This window comes from Camelus bactrianus, chromosome 6 (assembly GCF_048773025.1).
Source record: "Camelus bactrianus isolate YW-2024 breed Bactrian camel chromosome 6, ASM4877302v1, whole genome shotgun sequence".
NCBI lineage: Eukaryota > Metazoa > Chordata > Mammalia > Artiodactyla > Camelidae > Camelus > Camelus bactrianus.
Window position 1 is genome coordinate 40,706,905 of NC_133544.1, and position 16,773 is coordinate 40,723,677.

Here is a 16,773-nt window from a genome sequence, read left to right on the forward strand (position 1 = left end):
AATACGTTAACTTGGTGGATGCCTGTATCTCTCTTCCTTGCCTTTTGTTTTTTAATTGTGTAATTATTATTTGATTGATGATTAAATTAAATTTGATCGACTAAAGTTTCTACTTGAACAACAAGCTTAAAGTTTTTAGCTATTTCCTTGTATGAGGAAAGATCTGGCATATGCTATTTGCAACACCTTAAATGTGGAAACTGGAAGCAGAATTTTAAAAGTCTTATCCTAGTTAAATAAACTTTGTAATTGATTTTTTCCGGTACTCGACACATCATTTATTCAGACTTTACCCATTAGGTCTTAGCTCCATTTTGTGCCAGATGAACTCAGAATTGGTCTGATTATGTGTTATTTCATCTTTTTACTGGAAGAGAGGAGAATAACAAAAAGAAGATACTCACTTCTGTATAGATTATGTGTTCCTCAAAGGCAATACATGAATCTTAAACTTTGAATCATTTCTTCCCCTGACTTGTACCTAGCACAATTCCTTGGGCATGGCCCATATTTACTATAAATTTGCTAACCTTAACTGAATTTTAGTTATTCATTTTAGCAGTCTTGGGACATACTCTTTGTAAGAACATTGAAGAGGCTTCTCATCCGAAGAGCTATCTTATTTTAGGTTCAGCTTATGCTTAGCTTTTCCTTTTTCACAAAGTCATCACATTTAATTTTAGGATTTCCTCCAATGAAAACAAAAAGAATCAAATCAACTGGTTACTCTCAAGTGCATGTCTTTCTTTTTAGCTGTATAACTTTCTGAATCTAGTGTTCTGAAAAGATATGTTGATAATGGAGTATTATCTGCAGGGTTTTGTTCAGCTGACACTCCTGTCACAAATTCTCACCCAAAGCCATTATCTTGCTTGGACTTCTGTTTTCTCCTTGTGTAAAATGGGCTCAGTAAATTACCAGTGAAGGAAATGGAAAAAATATCACCTGCAAAGCCTGGTGATTCATTGTTTGGTAGGTTTCATATTGTGAACGTCTAAAGAGTTGCATTTCCATACTAAGACAACAGCATCTTCAGTTTTGTTCTTTCTAACATCTGGGACATAGTAGTTGCCATGAAAAAGTAAAGTATGTGAAGTTCCTAGGGTAATATTTAACACTTTCAGACACAAACACAAAGATACAGATAAGAAGTTTGAGCAAAGCATCTGTAGTCTAAGTCTTGGATTAGATTAGGTTTCCCAACACCTGGGGAGTGAGTTTTCTCTGAACCTTTTGCAGGTTGCATAGTCATTCAGATATACTGATGTAAGGTTTCCTTCTTGAGAAAATATCTCACACTAGAGTACTAGTTTGCAGATGTACCACTGTCCTTAGGTGGTTTTTACTGGGTGTTTTAAAATCCTCAACAAACCAGGATTAAGTAATATTATGGCTATATAAAGGTAAAAAATGCTATTTCTGCATTGTGTGTTTCCCTGAACTGTTATCAATATTTTACTACGCCATCCCCAGATACACCTTCAATGACTCATTCATTATAAGGGAAGGAGCACTGGTCTTACAGTCAGAAGCTTGAATTTTAAGTGTGGAATCTGTGAGATTTAAGGCAAGAAGGCTTGCTATCCATCAGTCTTGTTTCCTATCTACCAAAAAACGTAATAATGTCTAGTTCACAAGATTGCTTATAAGGAAAAAGTAAAATAATGTATGATGAAAATCACTGTGTACAGTTGGGTTCAGCAGAAATAGGCATTTATTATCATGTTATTATCATGTTCTTTCTTAGGTTTGAAGCCTCCACTCCCCCTGCCCCTTTATATTGTTTTGGACTATACTTGTTGCTATTATGACCCACCAACAAATTCAAGAAATGGTTATTTATTTGACTGATTTGAAATTCTCTCATCCCACATAGTAACAATTGTATTTAAAAATGTGCCTGCGATTCTATACCATGACTCTATACCTGTCCTAGATCAGAAAATCTCCTTCACTTTTCTCAAGTTTTTTTTCTATTTTTATTCATTTTTAAAATTAATTTACTTTTATTAAAGTGTAGTTGATTTACAGTGTTGTGTTAGTTTCAGGTGTACAGCAAAGTAATTCAATTATACGTAAACACACACACACATATTCTTTTTTAGATTCTTTTCCACTAAAGTTTACTACAAGATACTGAATACAGTTCCCTGTGCTATACAGTAGGTCCTTGTTATCTATTTTACATATAGTAGTTTCTCACAGGTTTTTGCAGTACCGTGTAAGTGACATAACGGTGAAATTCTCCTTCAAGTCCACCAGGTATAGGATTGAAGGTACTGAACTCCAGACCTTAGTCTTGTGCCTACTTACTTGGTTTCCTCACAACTGTAGACAGGGGTTTTTAATAAAAGATACATGTGCTTTACATATCTCACTGCCTAGGGAAAAGCCATTCATGTATCTTGACAATTGAAATTGGAAAGAGTTGGTTCTAGACTGCATTTCCACAAGGTACTGCCTAGGTGAGAATTTGGGATCCAACTCTTTTTCCTTTGTTTACTTGATCCACTTAGGCTCTTTCCATTTTCCCCTTCCCAATGTTCTATCGTTTTGAACCTATTTAAAAACAGTAACTATATTTTAAACAAACACTCCCTGTCCACTGTGTAGACTCTATTTCGATGCTCAGTGAGGTGCTTTGTTTGGCATGATTATTAAAAATGTGAGATTACCAATTAATTTTAAGTCATAATCTTTTTTACTCACAAATGGTCCTTTCCCATACAGGACACTTAAGGTACATAGTAAGCACTCAATAAATGTCCGTTAAATGCATATGCAGATAAGTTATGACTGGAGCTGATTTCTGAGTGTTGGGGAGAATGGCTGCTGTTTTACACATTTTCCCTCTGCAGAAGCATCTCCCCAGCTAATCAGTCTCCGGCTTTTCTTTGCTTGTTTCTGCTTTTGCAGGAAATACTGTGTCTTGCTCACATGCTCCTTGCCCCAGTGCCCTGTCATATGCAGTTCATCTAACAGGAGGGATCTCAGTCTAGCCTCCAGAAGCAGTGTCCAAGGGAGCACTGTTTGCGTGTGTCCTGAAGATGGAAATGATTATCATAAAAGATGAAGGAAGGATTATGTCAGGAATTCTCTACAGTCCTGCACATTTAGCAAGGCATCCTGTTTTGCATTACAGAATCACATTATGTTCTGCAGCTCCTTTGTGGCTGTTTGGTGTTGGTCATGGATTTGTGAGAGATTGAGGTCAAAGTCAGCAGTGTTTACAAACACAGAAGGAATGTCAGCAAGAGATGGCCAAATCCAAATATGATCTTTATGATCTTCTAAGTGGCTAGTCATTTGACCTATAAACAAAAAGCATGGTTTCTGGCTGTGCAAGGTGTTCCCTGCACTTAGAGCTTTAAACAGCATAACCAAATCAAATCATTCATCTGCACTTCAAATGCTGGCAAGCTGGCCCCTTTCTGATGCCAGGGTTTCTGCCTAATACCTGGTCTATGTTTCTATGGACTAATGCTTAGAAGGAACCACAGGAGCCTGAAAATATCTACGAGTTCATGATGAATTAAGAGCCTGGGAATGATTGCAAACCACTTAAACTGGGCTAGTGGGGTTTTCATGCAGCTTCAACCTTGAGAGCCAGTGATCAGTAAAAGTAGACAACAGCATTCAGAAGCAGATAGCAGATCTTGATGGTCAGGTCCTTTTCTGAGGGTGTCATACTTGGGTAGACTTCACCATTGAGTTTCTCTTCATGTCTTTAGATGAGGCATCTCTTACGATTCTTTGTGGTAGTTTTGTGGCAGTTACCACTTGCAAACTGGAGCAAGTTCAGATGACTTGGTGACAGAGCGTGGTCTTTTTGCTCTGAGTGAGGAATGGGGTTGAGTATCTTTCCTTTTACAATAGGCTGAAGAGTAGTTTAGGGATGAGCCTGTGGCTCTGTAAGAGTTATGGGCACGCTATCAAGTCTACCCTCAAAGAAGCAGGATGCCCTTGACGACAGTTTTATTGAGACCACTTCTGCAGTTTCTGATCTGAATTCTATTTTAGAATCTGGAAGGGGAGCCCAAGGCAGGATCTCGATTACATTGTAGACTTCCTGCCTGTTTTCCAAAAATGAATAAAGTGCAGTAGTTTTGGCATTGAAGAACTGAATTTAGAGTAACATGACTGTAACTCAACCTCTGTAGCACCACTAAGTTAAACTAAGATTCCCATCTGGCAAAAGACTGACACAGATATGACCCTGGACACAAAGCTTCTGGAGCAGTTCACATTTACGTCCTTAAAGGGGTCCTGAGACCCATGTCCAAGCTGAGGTCTCAGTTTTACATCTTGGAACTTGAAAGTGTGTGTCCCACAGCTAGATACGTATGGTTGAATCAGCTGGTTCTACCTCAAGATGCTTCCCTGGATGTTCTGTTACTGTTCTGTATTGGCCACTTAAACCTATTTCTGACTGTTTCTGACAAGTGCCACTAATGGGGGAACAGACGAAGAGAAGCAAAGAGCCTGAGAGGAAACAAGAGCACAACAGCTGTATCCTGGCTAAGGACGGACTCAGTCTGAAGACTGTGGCAATTATATCCCACTCTTCTCCATGTGGATTTCTGTATCACTGTGGTTCATGCCAAAAGAAAAAAAAATCAAAGAATGGAATAAAATTACTGCATGCAAAAGTTTCCGATTTGGGGAAGGAAGAGACCAGATCACCATGTGCTTCAGAAAGTCATTTTTGGCCAGACAGAGATGTGATAAGATCCAAGTCAAAGAGATCTTCTAGATTGCACCAGGGACTTAGGGAACAGTTTTATTTTATGGGGTCTTTGGGAAAGAACCCGTAGAGGAATGATTAATGAAACCCTGGGAGTGGGGAGAAGAGTCAGTGCAGCATGATTTGAGAGTCCACATCACGTTTCTCTGCCTCGTCTCTCTTGAAAGGTTGCACGACTCCCAAGGGCTTCCTCTCATAGAGATGTTTCAGCCTCTCTGGGTGCAGACCACTGGGGCTTCTTATGCCCTCCCCCCTCTTCAACCTTATAGGTGGGGTTGAGGATGCTCACACTAGGGTAAGGGGTTCCTGTATTCTTAACTCAAAAGCCCCAAAGAGGCGATACTTCAGTATACAAGGGGGTGGGAATCCTAACAAAGCTTTCTCTGAAGACTTCTTGGTGTTGGCCACAGGGACTGGAACCTTCACCTGCGGGGGCCGTGGTGGTGGGTCTTGCTGGGGAACGGGACGTCTGCAGCAGAGTCCTTGGGGACAGGCGCAGAGGGGGAGCAGGCGGCGGACAAGTGGGGCTGGGCCACTGCTGAGTCACACACTTAGGTGACACTTTATCTGTTTTTAGTGGTTTGGGGGGTTGGAGAAATGTTTGGTATTTGTAAATGTCTTAAAATTCCAACATTTTTCAAGCCATTTTTATTGTACTATATATTGGATCCTGGAAGCATCTGTATTATATTTCACTAATTCGGGTACCTGAAATAACTGGGGGGGATGGTGTGGGGAGAGAAGCTTACACTCTGAGATTCCCAAGAAGCTATATTTAAGAATTTTTCTCTTCCTAGTTATTACAACTAATACTCCCATCAAACCATAGAGGATTGCTTTGAACCACTCTTAACACTCTCAAGGCAGAAGTGTATTTTAACTCATTCACACTGCTGCTAATCTCTTCGGTGATTTAGGTCTTTAAAGCTTTAATTCTCTGTCTGCCAGAAGTCTTCTTTGGTAGTAAGTTGACAGTTTAAATTAGTGTTTAGGCATGGCTTTCATAATGTCAGTTTTGTTTTGTCTCAGCAGCGTCTTGGAATTCCTTCCATTGTACCTCAAGTGACTCGTGGCAATAAATGACTCTCCTCTTTTCATTCTTAATCAAGGAAGAATGTAATGAACCACATAATGTTTGTAAAAGCACAACTTTAATTAGTTCTCAGCTGTAGCCAGAGATGCTTGTCTTGTCTGTTTAGCATGTAAACGTAGGACACAATGCATTCAGGTGAACAGATACTGGTTTCCTAAAAAACCTCCTTTGATTCCCTTCCAAAACATCAAGGGCAGTTGCAGTAGCAACATTTTAAAGCCTTCTCCTCAATCTGGCAAGGGAGAGACCTTCAGTAGCTTCTAAGAATTGTGTTTGGGATGGCACTTTGGAATTGAATGCATAAACCACCAAATGAAAGAAGGTCTCCTGAAAGGGACTTCCCTGCTCACCTTTAGGCCTTCCTGTCCTTGGTGAAATAGTGCCAAGACACACCCAAGGCTAGGGAAGCCTTTCCCACAAGCTGCCAAGCTACGTTCTCCTGAGTGTTGAATGTATGGGTAAATCCCAAATCCTTGGGGGTCCAAGTTTGTTTACTCTCAACGTTTGGCTTCCTAAGGAAAATGGTGAAAGAAAGTATAAAATTCCATTGAAAAAACCCCTCAAGTGTTCTTGGACATCAAACAACTCTTACAACACAGCCTTTTGATGAGTTCAGTGTAAATGAATCAGAAACATATGGATAGCGTTTATGCTCAAATGCACATGCATTTAAGAATTCTGAGAGAAATTAGTTTAGTGAGCTATGTTTGGGTCATTTCCAGCATCCAAGAATTGGGAAAAATCACTTCTCATGAATAAGGATGTGGAAGAAATGGTGAGCACCCCTTGAACTGAAAAATGGGCACGTTCAGCAGCCAATGCCGTGTTGTGTATCATAAACACAGTAGCAGAGGGCACAGATCTTGGGACAGCTCCAGGCCAGGAAGGGTTGGGGCTACTGATGTGGAAAAAGTTTCTGTATCTTATTACCAGCTGTCAATACCTGTGCAAGAAAGTTCCACACTTAACAAACATGCCCACCAGCTTCCTTGGATTAGAGCAGTCACTGGACACTTCTGTAAATAGCACTTTGTGCTTAGGCCATTGGAACCCATTAGCTACGTGGCCCCTCCTTTGGTACAACCAGTGCTTTCCTTTCACTTTGAGGAAAGTGGAAACTGCCAATGATGTTATAGATGTGGGAAATGGTCACGTACGTGGCTTCTGGTTATGCCAAAGGAACGTATATGAACAGTAAAAAAAAAAACCAAACAAAAAAAACTCCACTTGAATATAATGTGGTCCTACAGGTCTCAACATCTCTCATTCCTAGCAGGACCCAAAAAGTACTGACTATTGAATTATCTCATTTTAACCCAAATGTATTTTATTGTTTGCTGAGGAAGAAGAAAGAGCAAGGGATAGAGGCGACTGTACTGAACCTTGATACTCTACCAGATTTCTTTATTTTTTGAACCCGTCTCATGGGCCAGGTCTGGATCATTGGTTACTGCTTCAGTGGTCCTTACAGTGATAAGGTGATGGCTCTGAGAATTATGGAAACTTCCTCAGTGTCTCTTGGTGTCCAGTCACAGAGTGGCACCAATATTGTCCTTTCATTTTAATCAGTTTGCTAAAAATGCCAACTATCTACTGCCTATGTGAACAACACACCACAAGATGCTGAGGGTAATTCAAAAATGTAAACAGCACAGGATCTCTGCTCTCAAAGAACCTGAAGTTGAACTGAGGTTACAAAATACACTAAATGAGATAATAGCCCTAGTGATGTTACAATGAAATTATACATCACGGCTAAGCCAGTTGGCATAAACTGTTGTTTCATGAGTGGAGAGATTTTAGGTGGACTTTAAATATCCCAATGTGGGATAGTGGGAAGTTTCTAAGACAGCTGAACATTGCTGGAAATGTAACAAAATAGAGAACATTATATTTGCTGGATCTCTTCTAAGATTACTGATGTGGTTAAAATACCTTGATAAGCCAGCCCTTTAGCTTGAGGAGACAGAGGGAGAGTTAAAAATCCCAGCTCTTCTATGAACTAATTTCTGATTCTTCCCAGTTTAATTGTTCTTTGCTGACATCATTCATGGCTAAGATGGTATTAATATTAAGATAGATACTACTGTCTATCTATCCATCCATTCAATAGCTTAAACTTTAAGCAACTGTGACATACTAGACACTATAAAGGGAAGTGAACCAGCGACACACACAAAGCGTGGTGCTGTACCTGGTTTGGTGGGTTTGGTGGAGGCAGCGGAGTTGTGCAGTTTTTAAATTGGGGAGAGAAAAGGGAAGTTGATATATAATCTTCACTTTGGTTCATGGAATTTGTTGCGTAGTTACAGCCTAAAAATGTTTTAAAACTAGATGTCAGACAAATCTCTTTCTCTCCCATCACATATTGTAAACACGAACATTGCTTTCTTTTCTCTCTGTCTCTTCTCTCTCCGACCTTCGTCTGGAATGAGAGAAGTAGGTGGTGCTGCTAGTCGTAACAGCTTTGTTCTCATTCACAAGCTTTGTTCTTCTCTTCTCAAAACACACTTGGTGTAAGTGCAGCTTTATAGGATGCCTGCTTGCTGCGCTGCCCCTGACTCAGTGTATGGGCTGGAGAATGTATGAGTCTCTGTGTGTCAAGGTCTCCATCAGTAAAGTAGGCTGATGACACTGCCGAGCACACAAAGCCCTCAGAGAGCCTCATGAAAGACACTAAGTCATATTATTATATGCTCATGAAGCCTATTGCTCAGAGTCCTATTGCCCTGTAGATATTTATGGAATTTTCTTCTCTGAATAACCTTTTGTACTTTATCAGTTTGACCTTTGTGAGACATCTGCCTTGTGGTATTGAAAGAATTGGGTGCAGACAAAAGAAGAACAATGACATCTCTCGGAAGCAGGAGGGGAGCATGGGGAGCGTGGGGAGCGTAGGGAGCGTGGGAGGGATAAGGAAATCACGGACGCTCTGAGGACACAGTATGTCTAATATAGTAAAAAGAGAAAAAGGTCTCTCATCATATGGGGCCAAAAACGGCCTAAGCACACAAGTCAGACCAAACATCTGAATGCTGTGAAAGAAACTCTAGATCAGTCATTTTCATTTTTTTTAACATTTTTTATTGATTTATAATCATTTTACAATGTTGTGTCAAATTCCAGTGTAGAGCACAATTTTTCAGTTATACGTGAACATATATATATTCATTGTCACATTTTTTTCTCTGTGAGCTACCATAAGATCTTGTATATATTTCCCTGTGCTATACAGTATAATCTTGTTTATCTATTCTGCAATTTTGAAATCCCAGTCTATCTCTTCCCACCCCCTGCCCCCTTGGCAACCACAAGTTTGTATTCTATGTCTGTGAGTCTATTTCTGTTTTGTACTTATTTTTTTTTTTTATTCCACATATGAGTGATCTCATATGATATTTTTCTTTCTCTTTCTGGCTTACTTCACTTAGAATGACATTCTCCAGGAGCATCCATGTTGCTGCAAATGGCATTATGTTGTCAGTTTTTATGGCTGAGTAGTATTCCATTGTATAAATATACCACTTCTTCTTTATCCAGTCATCCGTTGATGGACATTTAGGCTGTTTCCATGTCTTGGCTATTGTAAATAATGCTGCTGTGAACACTGGGGTGCAGGTGTCTTTTTGAAGTAGGGTTCCTTCTGGTTATACGCCCAGGAACGGGATTCCTGGGTCATATGGTAAGTCTATTCCTAGTCTTTTGAGGAATCTCCACACTGTTTTCCACAGTGGCTGCACCAAACTGCATTCCCACCAGCAGTGAAGGAGAGTTCCCTTTTCTCCACAGCCTCTCCAGCATTATCATTTGTGGATTTTTGAATGATGGCCATTCTGACTGGTGTGAGGTGATACCTCATTGTAGTTTTGATTTGCATTTCTCTGATAATTAGTGATATTGAGCATTTTTTCATGTGTCTATTGATCATTTGTATGTCTTCCTTGGAGAATTGCTTGTTTAGGTCTTCTGCCAATACTTGGATTGGGTTGTTTATTTTTTTCTTATTAAGTCGTATGAGCTGCTTATATATTCTGGAGATCAAGCCTTTGTTGGTTTCATTTGCAAAAATTTTTTCCCATTCCGTAGGTTGTCTTTTTGTTTTACTTATGGTTTCCTTTGTTGTGCAGAAGCTTGTAAGTTTCATTAGGTCCCATTTGTTTATTCTTGCTTTTATTTCTATTGCTTGGGTAGACTGTTCTAGGAGAACATTTTTGAGATGTATGTCAGATAATGTTTTGCCTATATTTTCCTCTAGGAGGTTTATTGTATCTTGTCTTATGTTCAAGTCTTTGATCCATTTTGAGTTTATTTATGTGTATGGCGTAAGGGAGTGTTCTAGCTTCATTAATTTACATGCTGCTGTCCAGTTTTCCCAACACCATTTTCTGAAGAGACTGTCTTTATTCCATTGTATATCCTTGCCTCCTTTGTCGAAGATTAGTTGAACAAAAGTTTGTGGGTTCATTTCTGGGCTCTCTATTCTGTTCCATTGGTCTATATGTCTGTTTTTGTACCAATACCATGCTGTCTTGATGACTGTAGCTCTATAGTATTGTCTGAAGTCTGGGAGAGTTATTCCTCCAGCCTCTTTCTTTCTCTTCAGTAATGCTTTTGCAATTCTAGGTCTTTGATGGCTCCATATGAATTTTATTATGATTTGTTCTTGTTCTGTGAAATACATCCTGGGTAATTTGATAGGGATTGCATTAAATCTGTAGATTGCCTTGGGCAGTGTGACCATTTTAACAATATTGATTCTTCCAATCCAAGAGCATGGGATATCTTTCCATTTTTTAAAGTCTTCTTTAATTTCCTTCATCAATGGTTTATAGTTTTATATGTATAATTCTTTCACCTCCTTGGTTAGATTTATTCCTAGGTATTTTATTACTTTGGGTGCCATTTTAAAGGGGATTGTTTCTTTACTTTCTTTTTCTGTTGATTCATCATTAGTGTTAAGAAATGCAACTGATTTTTGAACGTTAATCTTGTAACCTGCTACCTTGCTGAATTCTTCGATCAGCTCTAGTAGTTTTTGTGTGGACCTTTTAGGGTTTTCTATATATAGTAACATGTCATTGGCATATAGTGACACTTTTACCTCTTCTTTTCCAATTTGGATCCCTTTTATTTCTCTCTCTTCTCTGATTGCTGTGGCTAGGGCTTCCAAGACTATGTTGAATAGGAGTGGTGATAGTGAGCATCCTTGTCTTGTCCCAGATTTTAGTGGGAAGCTTTTGAGTTTTCCACCATTGAGTACTATGCTGGCTGTAGGTTTGTCATATATAGCTTTTATTATGTTGAAATATGTTCCCTCTATACCCACTTTGGTGAGAGTTTTTATCATAATTGGGTGTTGAATTTTATCAAATGCTTTCTCTGCATCTGTTGAGATGATCATGTGGTTTTTGTCCTTTCTCTTGTTGATGTGATGTATTACACTGATTGATTTGCGTATGTTGAACCACCCTTGTGTCCTTGGGATGAACCCCAGTTGGTCATGATGTATAATCTTTTTTATGTGTTGTTGGATTCTATTTGCTGATATTTTGGTGAGGATTTTGGTGTCTTATGTTCATCAGTGATATTGGCCTATAATTCTCTTTTTTGGTAGTGTCTTTGCCTGGTTTTGGTATCAGGGTGATGGTGGCTTCATAGAATGAGTTTGGGAGTATTCCCTCCTTTTCAGTCTTCTGGAAGAGCTTGAGAAGGACTGGTATGAGTTCTTCTTTGTATGTTTGGTAGAATTCCCCGGTGAAGCCGTCCAGTCCTGGACTTTTATTTGTAGGGAGGTTTTTTATTGCTAATTCAATTTCATTTCTAGTGATCGGTTTGTTCAAGTGGTCAGTTTCTTCTTGATTCAGTCTTGGTGCACAGTATGTTTCCAGAAACTTGCCCATCTCCTCTAGGTTATCCAGTTTGGTTCTATATAGTTTTTCATAATATTCTTGTATGATATTCTGTATTTCTATTTTATTTGTTGTAATTTCTCCATTATCCTTTCTTACTGTGCTCTCTTTTTTCTTATTTGTGAGTTTGGCCAGAAGTTTGTCGATTTTATTTACTTTTTCAAAAAACCAGCTTTTGGTTTGATTGATTTTTCCTATGGTCTTTTTAATCTGTATTTTATTTATTTCCTCCCTAATCTTTATAATTTCTTTCCTTCTGCTGCCTTTTGGGGTTTTTTGTTCTTCTTTTTCTAGTTCATTCAGCTGGTGGGTTAAATTGTTTATTTGAGATTGTTCTTCTTTTTTGAGGAAGGCCTGTATCGCTATAAACTTCCCTCTTAGCACTGCCTTTGCTGTGTCCCTTAAAGTTTGTGTGGTTGTGCTTTCATTTTCATTTGTCTCAAGGTATTTTTTAATTTCAGCTTTGATTTCCTCATTGACCCATTGGTTTTTTAATAACATGTTGTTTAATCTCCATGCTTTCCTTTTGTTCTCCTTTGTTTCTCTGTTGTTGATTTCTAGTTTCATGGCATTGTGGTCAGTAAAGATGCTTGAGATAATTTCTATCTTCTAAAAATTGTTGAGGTTTCTTTTGTGCCTAAGTACATGATCAATCCTGGAAAATGTTCCATGTGCACTTGAAAAGAATGTATATCCTATTTTGAGGGGGTGTAATGCTCTGAAAATACCCACCAAAGATCAGTCATTTTCATTTTGACTTGTTTGGGGCCGCTCAGAGCACCTGCTGTAAGTGTATGCCAGATTTCTATGAGAATCAAGGACCTAGATTATTTTCGGGTGGCTTCATGCCAAAGAAGCCAAAATCTGAAGATCTCAAGATATTTAAATTCTAGAGACGTGGAAAAATTCTGTACAACAGGGAAAGAATTGAAATGAGAGAAGAGGAAAGAACACAGAATAGACCCTCGTTACAACATTGTCCATCACAGAATCAGAGACGCCGCATGTTTGTGGCATACTCTCAGAGAGAAAACATTCATCAAATTAAAGGCCTGATAAAATATAGGTGTTAGCTGTGGCTCCACACCGATCCTACTCTGTCCTTCTCAATGGAGAGTTTGCCCCCCTGGGACCACAGAAGCAACACTTAACAGGGATGCCAGTCTCCTTTTTTTTGTCCTTTCTCTTGCACTTAGCTGCTTCTCTAGGGAAATATTTGGAGAATATCACTTTGACGGATTCCAAATTAGTGGCCTGACCTGAGCACCCACAGATCTTAGGTGAAACCTAGGAGGATTCATTGCTCTGCAGTTAGATGCTCGGCTCTGTGGGAACAAGGGTGTGAGAGAAGGAGGTGAGCATCCCTTCCCTCTCCACCTGATGGAGACATCGAGGGTGGGGCTGCTCTCTGCTTCCCCAGTCAGTCCTCAGCATCTGGACCCATTAAGGTGTTCAGTAAATGGGAATCAAGTGAGTGCAACCTTGACTCAGAGAGAAGGCATAAAAGCAGGGCAGATAAAAGAGAAGGTGTAGCAAATCAGCATGACTGCAAATGAGAGGATCTGGGCTTCAAACAGTCAAGACATCAACCTTTATGAAATACCACAATCTCATAAAAAATGCCATCTTTAAAACTATTTTTTATTGAGTTATAGTCAGTTTACAAATGTTGTGTCAATTTGTGGTGTACAGCACAATTTTTTAGTCATACACGAATATACATATATTCATTTTCATATTCTTTTTCACCATGAGCTACTACAAGATCTTGAATATATTTCCCTCTGCTATACAGTATAAACTTGTTTATCTATTTTATATATACCTGTCTGCATCTACAAATCTTGAACTCCCAGTCTATCCCTTCCCACCTTCCTCTCCCCTGGCAGCCACAGTTTGTATTCTATGTCTGTGAGTCTGTTTCTATTTTATATTTAAGTTCATTTGTCTTCTTTTTTTTTTTTTTTTAGATTCCACATATGAGTTATGTCATATGGTATTTTTCTTTCTCTTTCTGGCTCACTTCACCTAGAATGACATTCTCCAGGTCCATCCATGTTGCTGCAAGTGGCATTGTTTTATTCTTTTTTATGACTGAGTAGTATTCCATTGTATAAATATACCACTTCTTCTTTATCCAGTCATCTGTTGATGGACATTTAGGTTGTTTCCATGTCTTGGCTATTGTAAATACTGCTGCTATGAACATTGGGGTTCACATATCTTTTCGAATTAAAGTTCCCTTTGAATATACGCCCAGGAGCTGGATTGCTGGGTCATATGATAAGTCTATTTTCAGCCTTTTGAGGAATCTCCATACTGTTTTCCACAGTGGCTGCACCAAACTGCATTCCCACCAACAATGTAGGAGGGTTCCCTTTTATCCACAGTCTCTCCAGCATCTGTCATTTGTGGACTTTTGAATGATGGCCATTCTGACTGGCGTGAGGTGATACCTCCTTGTAGTTTTGGTTTGCATTTCTCTGATAATTAGTGATACTGAGCATTTTTTCCTGTGCCTATTGGCCTTTTGTATGTCTTCATTGGAGAATTGCTTGTTTAGGTCTTCTGCCCATTTTTGGATTGGCTCTTTTTTTATATTATTATTAAGTAGTATGAGCTATTTATATGTTCTGGAAATAAAAAAAATGCCATCTTGGTTTATTGTCTCATGAGGTTACTGTCCCTTACCGGTAGGAAATATGAAGAGAGAAAGGCCATGCCAGTGAATAAAAAACTATTTATATTCATTTATGTATATATATTATATGTAGTATTTATATATACACACACATCCATCCCAAAAGCAGTGCTGTGCGACTGTGGTGGAGAGACCACTGCACTGGGCTCTGCACACAAGCCTGCACAGGAGTCAATAGGTCTCTCTGGGGCTCTGCTCCCTTTTTTGTAAAATGAGAGATGTGATGAGTTCCATTCCTCAAATTCTGTGTTTCTACCTATGTTTGGTTAAAATTTAAGATTTCTCCCATCATACTTTCTGCAGTGTATTTTCATTAACATCTAGAAGGTGGACATCCCACTTTTTATCTTCTTTTGAAATTTCAGATGTGTTTTCCACGTGCACAGGACTGTGATGATACAAGTTGAAGGCACAAGTTTCAAGCAAAGGATCATTGTCAACATCTGCATTTCTAATTTATCCTCTTCTCCAATATGAATTTTCACACATTAAACATTAAATTACATTTCCACATTTAAGCCAGAAAAAGAGCCAACTTTTCAACATCATATTATGAACATTTTCAAGCGGACAGAAGAGTGGAAAGAATTCAGATTTTGAAATGGCATTTTCTTTTTGTTTCAGAATGACTCGTCATCTCAGCATCTTAAAGGATAACACTGAAATAGTAAGGCTACCACGTATTTTTATCTTAGCTTTAAAAGGACGTCTAGCTAAGAGCTAACTTAGCTAGTTGGCTTCAGAATTTTTCAATAAAATGTATGTTCTATGTCAGTACATGAACTAGTATTGTTATCAAGACCAGGGGTCACTTGTGGACAATAAACCTGTGTTCCCTGTGTATCTCCCTGAACCTATCTATCATTCTTGAGCTTCCATGGAGGAATTGGTAGAATCTGGGCAATCATATTGACTCAAAGGCATAACAGGTCTATTTGTTTCCAGGGAATAAACAATGGTTAGAAGAATATTTCTGAAATGAGTAGATTTTTTTTCTATGCCTTATAGGTCAAACTGTAAGACTATCATAGTGGTTGCAAAATTTTATTCTTAGTCTCAGAATCCTTTCTTTAATTAAATGCTTAAGGCCTCGTTTGGGGAAAAGATTTAAACATGGTAACTACCGGCCTCTCTGGGAAGCAATTCCTGATCTTCTGATGACACCAGTGGCCCAGGAACTTCTTTGTCCCCCCGTACTAGTAAAACTTTCTTGCTCATGCCATCTTATGTACATTATGTATTAGACACAAGATAGAAATTGTAAATGAGTAAAATAAAGGTGAAATTACCAATGTTTTAATATTACTTCTAAAATTAATAGCACAAAAATATTTTCTCACTATAATTTGTTATTAATAATATTCATTTCTTAGTTGATGACAGCGATGCTTTTGAACATTATTAATACCCTAAGTCATTTTATATCTTAAGAACAAAATTCAGCTTTAACAAGAGGGACTACAAAGTGATACCGTCTTTGATTGTTTTATATATATGTATAAAATATATTTTATTTCCCTGTTTTTATTTCATAACTGATGGAAGGTGACATATGAATTCAGCCAATCTCCTACTGTTTGTACCTATTTGCATTATTGATAATACTTTAATATGAGAGAATTCATTTTAAAAATGTTTTTACTCCTTATGTCTATTTTGTGAATTAGACAAAGTAATCTGTAAAAATAGTTCATTTAACTGGGCACAGTGATAAGTCTCAATATACTGAAAGCAAACTCACAAGTAAGAGGTATGTCAGGAACCTCTCTGTGTTTTAGAATAGCTACCTCATCTTCTGTTTCTGGCACGTGATTGTCTGACACATAGAGTGTGGGCACCAGTGTCAACCCAGATATTTAAAATGATTGAGAATTATATAAATAAGTTAAGAACACAAACTCTACTGTGTTCTTTTTGTGCCGTGTGGACCATGCCACTACTGTTCTAGGCTTGGCCTTCAAGACGATTAACCAAAAATTCTTGATGCTCATGGTAACTAAGAGTGATCTTTGTAAAGTGTTCCATTGGTTTCTTCCCCCCCTCCCCGGATCCTCCCATCTTTCAGGACAGACATTCCCAGGCTAGCCCAGCATTAGTGATTATCTGACTTCCATGCTCACTGTCTTCACCTCTGACCAGAATGGTGGTGACTGTAAGGCCTTCTTCATAGTGCATGATGCCTCTTGATGGATATTGGATCTTAAAGGGCAGATGCAATAGACATGAAGGAGAATGGGCGCATTGTCAGCACGAGCAAAACGGAGGAGTACATCTCCCCAGTGGATGAGATGAAACTGAGGTCTGGGCTTACTGCTGCCATTTTATC